The sequence below is a fragment of the Salvelinus sp. IW2-2015 genome, linkage group LG8, assembly GCF_002910315.2.
Source record: "Salvelinus sp. IW2-2015 linkage group LG8, ASM291031v2, whole genome shotgun sequence".
NCBI classification, from domain to species: domain Eukaryota; kingdom Metazoa; phylum Chordata; class Actinopteri; order Salmoniformes; family Salmonidae; genus Salvelinus; species Salvelinus sp. IW2-2015.
This window is the reverse complement of record NC_036848.1, coordinates 10,674,854-10,681,859: the sequence shown is the minus strand read 5'-3', so window position 1 is coordinate 10,681,859 and position 7,006 is coordinate 10,674,854.

Sequence of the window (7,006 nt, the reverse complement as noted above, 5' to 3'; positions counted from 1 at the left end):
AAGACACATCTACTGATAACACTAAAGACACATATCTGTAACACTAAAGACACATACTACTGTAAACAATAAAGACACATCTACTACAACACTAAAGAACCAACATCTTTACTGTAACACTAAAAGACACATCTACTGTAACACTAAGACACATCTACTGAATACACTAAGACACATCTACTGTAACACTAAAGACACATCTACTGTAACACTAAAGACACATCTACCTGTAACACTAAAGACACATCTACTGTAACACTACAAATACACATTACTGATTACAACACTAAAGACACATCTTACTGAAACACTAAATACACATCTACGTGACACAAAAGACACATCTACTGTACACTAAAGACACATTACTGTAACACTAAAACACATCTACTGAAACACTAAAGACACATATACTGTAACACTAAAGACACATCTACTGTAACACTAAAGACACATCTACTACATACACTAAGAACACATCTACTGTAACACTAAATAACACTCTTAACACTAAAGATTACATTCTACTAGTAACACTAAAAGATACATTTCTACTATAACACTAAAGACACATCTACTGTAACACTAAAGACACATCTACTAACACTAAAACACATCACGTAACACTAAAGACACATCTACTGTAACACTAAAGACAACATCTACTGAACACTAAAGACACATCTACTGTAACACTAAAGACACATCTACTACAACACTAAAGACAACATCTACTACAACACTAAAGACACATCACTGTAAACTTAAATTGCACATCTACTGTAACACTAAAGACACAACCACTGTAACACTAAATACACATCTACAACACTAAAGACACATCTACTAACACTAAGAACACACCACTGTAACACTAAATCGACATCTACTGTAACACCTAAAGACACATCTACTGTAACACTAAAGCATACATCTACTGTAACACTAAAAACAATTACTGCTAACACTAAAGATACATCTACTGTAACACAAAGACAGCTCTACAAACAAACCACTACTGTAACACTAAAGACCATTACTGTAACACTACAAGACAACATCTACTACAACACTAAAGACACATCTACAGGTAACACTAAAGACAACATCTACTGTAACACTAAAGACAATCTACTGTAACACTAAAGACACATCTACTGTAACACTAAAGATACATCTACTGTAACACTAAAGACACATCTACTATGTAACACTATAGACACATCTACTACAACACTAAAGACACATCTACTGTAACACTAAAGACAACATCTGCTACAACACTAAAGACACATCTACTGTAACACTAAAGACACATCTACAGTAACACTAAAGACACATCCACTGTAACACTAAATACACATCTACTGTAACACTAAAGACAACATCTACTACAGCACTAAATACACATCTACAGTAACACTAAAGACACATCACTGTAAACACTAAATAGACATCTACTGTAACACTAAAGACAACATATACTACAACACTAAAGACACATCTACTGTAACACTAAAGACAGATCTACTAACACTAAATACACATATACTGACACTAAAGACACGTCTACTGTAACACTAAATACACATCTACTGTAACACTAAAGACACATCTACAGTAACACAAAGACACATCCACTGTAACACTAAAGACAGATCTACTGAAACAATAAAGACCAATCTACTGTAACACTAAAGACACATCTACTGTAACACTAAAGACACATCTACTGTAACACTAAATACACATTTGCTACTACACTAAAGACACATCTACTGTAACACTAAATACACATCTACTGTGACACTAAAGACACATCTACGTGACACTAAGACACATCTACTGTAACACTAAAGACACATCTACTGAAACACTAAAGACACATATACTGTAACACTAAAGACACATCTACTGTAACAAAAGACACATCTACTACAACACTAAAGACACATCTACTGTTACACTAAATACACATCTACTGTAACACTAAAGACACATCTACTGAAACACTAAAGACACATCTACTGTAACACTAAAGACACATCTACTGAAACACTAAATACACATCTACTGTAACACTAAGACACATCTACTGTAACACTAAAGACACATCTACTGTAACACTAAAGACACATCTACTGTAACACTAAATACACATTTGCTACAACACTAAAGACACATCTACTGTAACACTAAATACACATCTACTGTGACACTAAAGACACATCTACTGTGACACTAAAGACACATCTACTGTAACACTAAAGACAATCTACTGAAACACTAAAGACACATATACTGTAACACTAAAGACACATCTACTGTAACACTAAAGACACATCTACTACAACACTAAAGACACATCTACTGTAACACCAAAGACACATCTACTGTAACACTAAAGACACATCTACTGTAACACTAAAGACACTCTACTGTAACACTAAAGAACATCTACTACAACACTAAAGACACATCTACTGTAACACTAAAGACACATCTACTGTAACACCAAAGACACATCTACTGTAACACTAAAGACACATCTACTGTAACACTAAAGACACATCTACTGTACATAAAGAGTACATCTACTACAACACTAAAGACACATCTACTACAACACTAAAGACACATCTACTGAAAAACACTAAATACACATCTACTGTAACACTAAATACACATCTACTGAAACACTAAATACACATCTGCTACACACTAAAGACACATCTACTGTAACACTAAAGACACATCTACTGAAACACTAAAGACACATCTAATACAACACTAAAACACATCTACTGTAACACTAAAGACACATCTACTGTAACACTAAATACACAATCTACTACAACACTAAAATACACATCTACTGAAACACTAAAGACCACATCTACTGTAACACTAAAGATCAATGGGCAATATCATCATTGATGATTTGGTAGTGTCACTTGTGCAGTGATCTGTGCAAAGTTTATATTGCACGATGTACTCACTTCTGGCTGTAGAGAACGAGACAGTATCTCATCTAAAGTATTACAGTAGTTTACTGTTGCAGTTGTATTAGACTGTGAGGTGGGTCCCACTCTGCTCTGAGCCAGTCCTGTTCTGAAGACTGTGTTGTTGTTCCCTCTTAACTCCCTGGCTTGTGTTGTAACTGCCCTCCTATCTAATAACTACTGGGCCCTCTACATTCCTCTAATTAGTGCTGCTGGGCCTTCACATTGACTCACACAATTAAAGGAGAGTGTGTGCACGGTCCAATTTACCCCCTGCCCCCTCATCTCTCCCTCTCKAAATTTTWGATTTTYSGTTCCAACCRCTGTTTCTTTGTGAGACGCAGAGTAGGTGAACAGATGATCTCCGCATGTGTGGTTCCCAYSGTGAAGCATGGAGGAGGAGGTGTGATGGTGTGGGAGTGCTTTGTTGGTGATACTGTCTGTGATTTATTTGGAATTCAAAGGCACACTTAAACAGCATTCTGCAGAGATACGCCATCCCATCTGGTTGGCTCTTAGTTGTTGTTCAACAGGACAATGACCCAACACACCAACACACTCCTTCTGGGAGGTTCTCCCATCTCCACAGAGGAACTCTGGAGCTCTGTCAGAGTRACCATCGGGTTCTTGGTCACCTCACTGACCAAGGCCCTTCTCCCCMGATTGCTCAGTTTGGCCAGGTGCCCAGCTCTAGGAAGAGTCTTTGTGGTGGCAAACTTCTTCCATTTAAGAATGATGGAGGCCACTGTGTTCTTGGGGACCTTCAATGCTGCAGATATTTTTTGGAACCCTTCCTCAGATCTGGTGGCCCCTCGACACAATCCTGTCTCAGAGTTGCTTACAGACAATTCTTTCCACGCCTGGCTTGGCTTGGTTTTTGCTCTGACATGCACTGTCATCTGTGGGACCTTATATTGATAGGTGTGTACTTTCCCCAAATAATGTCCAACCATTGAATTTACCACAGGTGAACTCCAATCAAGTTGCAGAAACATCTCAAGGAGATCATGGAAACAGAATGCACCTGAGCTCAATTTCGAGTTCATAGCAAAGGATTGAATACTTCTGGAATAAGGTATTTCTTGTTAAATACATTTTTATATATTGCAAACATTTCTGAAAACTGTTTTAGCTTTGTCATTATGGGGTATTGGTGTAGATTTGAGGGGATTTTTAAAAATCATTTTAGAATAAGGCTGCAACGTAACAAAATGTGGAAGGTCAAGGGGTCTGAATATTTTCCCAATGCAATGTATATATTACAAATACAGTGCTAAAGGGCTTGCACTTGACTTACCCTGTGCCCATAGGCAGTACAAGAAAAAGGGAGACCTATGGCAACAACACAACATGGCACAAACATTGGTAAGGGCAGACAACTGCCAAGGGAATAAATAGGCTGAGACAAAGCACATCACAGCAGGTACCCTAGTTGTTAGAGCGTTGGGCCAGTAACTGAAAGGTTGCTGGTTTGAATCCTCGAGCTGACAAGGTAAAAATCTGTCGTTCTGCCCCTGAACAAGGCAGTTAACCCACTGTTCCCTGGTAGGCAGTCATTGTAAATAAGAATTTGTTCATAAATGACTTGTTAAATTAACAAAACTAAAAAATCACATTAAGAGGGATATCACAACGCCACATAATGTGAAACCTGTTGGCCAAAGCACATCACGACAAGAGGGATATCACAACACCACATATTGAAAACAATAATGAAAAACATTATAAAAGCAGGCACAAGGGACAAAGTACCCGCTGGGCAAAAAGTAGTTGAATCAATGTTGTTTCCTCCTCATTTAAACCGCAAAAATCTATGTGATGTTGAATCAACGTGGAAAACGAATTGGATTTGCAAAAAGCAATCAACGTCAGGTCGTTATGTATTTTCACAAATGACATGGTGAAATGTTCTGTTGGTTTCACGTTGAATTCACATTGACAACTCAACCAAATGTAAATCAAAACTAGACGTTGAACTGACATCTGTGGGTAGTGGGTAGGCAGCAAGATAAAACTGAAAAAACGACAGCGAGGCATAACAGACCAAGAACCATGTTACATCCAGAATAACTCTGATGCAGCTGCTATCAATCCACAAAGAGAGACACTTTTCTGTTTACTTCTGATATATACAGTTATACCTTTCTCCTCTGGGGCCATGTCACCMATTATTGTGTCTACTGATGCAGACTTGCCCATCAGCCCAATGAATCTCCTTAGCCATGTCCCTWCACTCATCTTCGCACAATGTACTWAACATTGTGGCGTTAGTKTTCTGCCTCTTCGCCTCTTTCTCCTGTCCTGCCCCTGTGCTTTTTTTCTATGACAAAGATCTTTTGAAACACCAGTTGAAAAAAAGGTGGCACAGCAAAAAGTAAGATAAATAAATAAATAGCAATTAGAAAATTTGCAAAACTGTCAGTGAAAATAGCCATTGATCTGAGCACMATGTGGTGACCAAAGTACTACTACTACCATACTCTCAGGTAGTTGCAGAGGGCTGTGTCTGACATCTTCTCTGGCCCATCAGTAMRCTTCTTAATCTCCTCCAACTGATGCGGTATGYCCTTTTTTTACCCATAATCCCCAGAACCCTTATCACGTGAATGCCTTCAAAAGATAAGTCAAATCATTTAAATCCACAGTAGCTGCTTTTATGACAACCTGTAGTGCACAGTATTAACCTATACTATTCGTAAGGGATAAACGCAGACCCTCTGTACATCATCTGGAAATAATGGACAACATAGTAGGGACGACACGCCGTATGTTTWAGGTATTCAAAGCCCTGCAACAGACTAACATCCTGTCCAGGGGGTGTACTTGTACGTCAAGCTGCCTCACACCACAGAAACAGGAGATAGGCTGTCTTTAGATAATCTATTGGGTAGAGCCATCTACATACATGCACTCCTCTCTGCATCCTCTGTCAGCTGATTCATCTCCCGATCCGTATGTTCTCTGCAGTTAAAACACGTCCTTGGTCACCAGTAAATCAGGGTTTCTTATTATACCTGGTTTTGGACATGTTTGAACATGTTGTTTCAGCCCAGTAGTAACACATGGATAYGCCAATCAAGGGCTWGATAATTAGTTGATTCTAAGCTTGTCAGGCGTATTAGTGGCAGTGATTAGCTAGAATTAAAATGCACAAATAAACACATTACGAACTCTCTCTCCAACGCTCCCCTGTACCTCTCTCTGTGACAGTCCTAGCATATCATACCTAGCTAGCTAGKTAGCTAGCTGTATGTTCTAGTTAGCTAGATAGTTAAAACATTCATGGTTATYAAAAYGTCAAGCCAGGGTATGYCTACACAAAACACAGCCTGAATGGTGGAAAAATGATTGGAAACATTTCCCTGTTTGACCACTAGGTTATATGGGTATTATGACACCTCCAGTGTGGGGATCTATTGCGAGTGTACCCATGCGTTTACCAGTCAAATTGTCAGGGTTAGCGCCTCCAATTCTATTCATTCTATTTTGATGTGTGCTTCTGCTGCAAGAGCAACAACGTTTCATAATGTTGTTGAGTCCATGCTACTGCAGAGACAGACTAAACCATGCTACTGCAGAGACAGACTAAACCATGCTACTGCAGAGACAGACTAAACCATGCTACTGCAGAGACCGAACTTACAAACCCATGCTACTGCCAAGACACAAACTAACCCATGATACTGCAGAAGACAGACCTAAACCATGGATACTGCAGAGACAGACTAAACCCATGCCTACTGCCAGAGACAAAGACTTAAACCCATGCTATTTGGCAAAGAGACAAGACTAAAGCTCGCACACATTTCCCGGAACGCCCCATCTTGTATTTTTTTTTTGATGATGAAAAAGAAAGAGAGGACACAGAAAGAAACAAGAGGGAATGGGGGGTTGAAGGAATGAGGAAGAGGGAAAAGGTGGTGGGGACCTTGTTAAAAAAGAGAGAAGAGACATTCTTTTTCAAGCCTGAAAACCCAAGAGCTCTTTAATTGCAACATACAAAA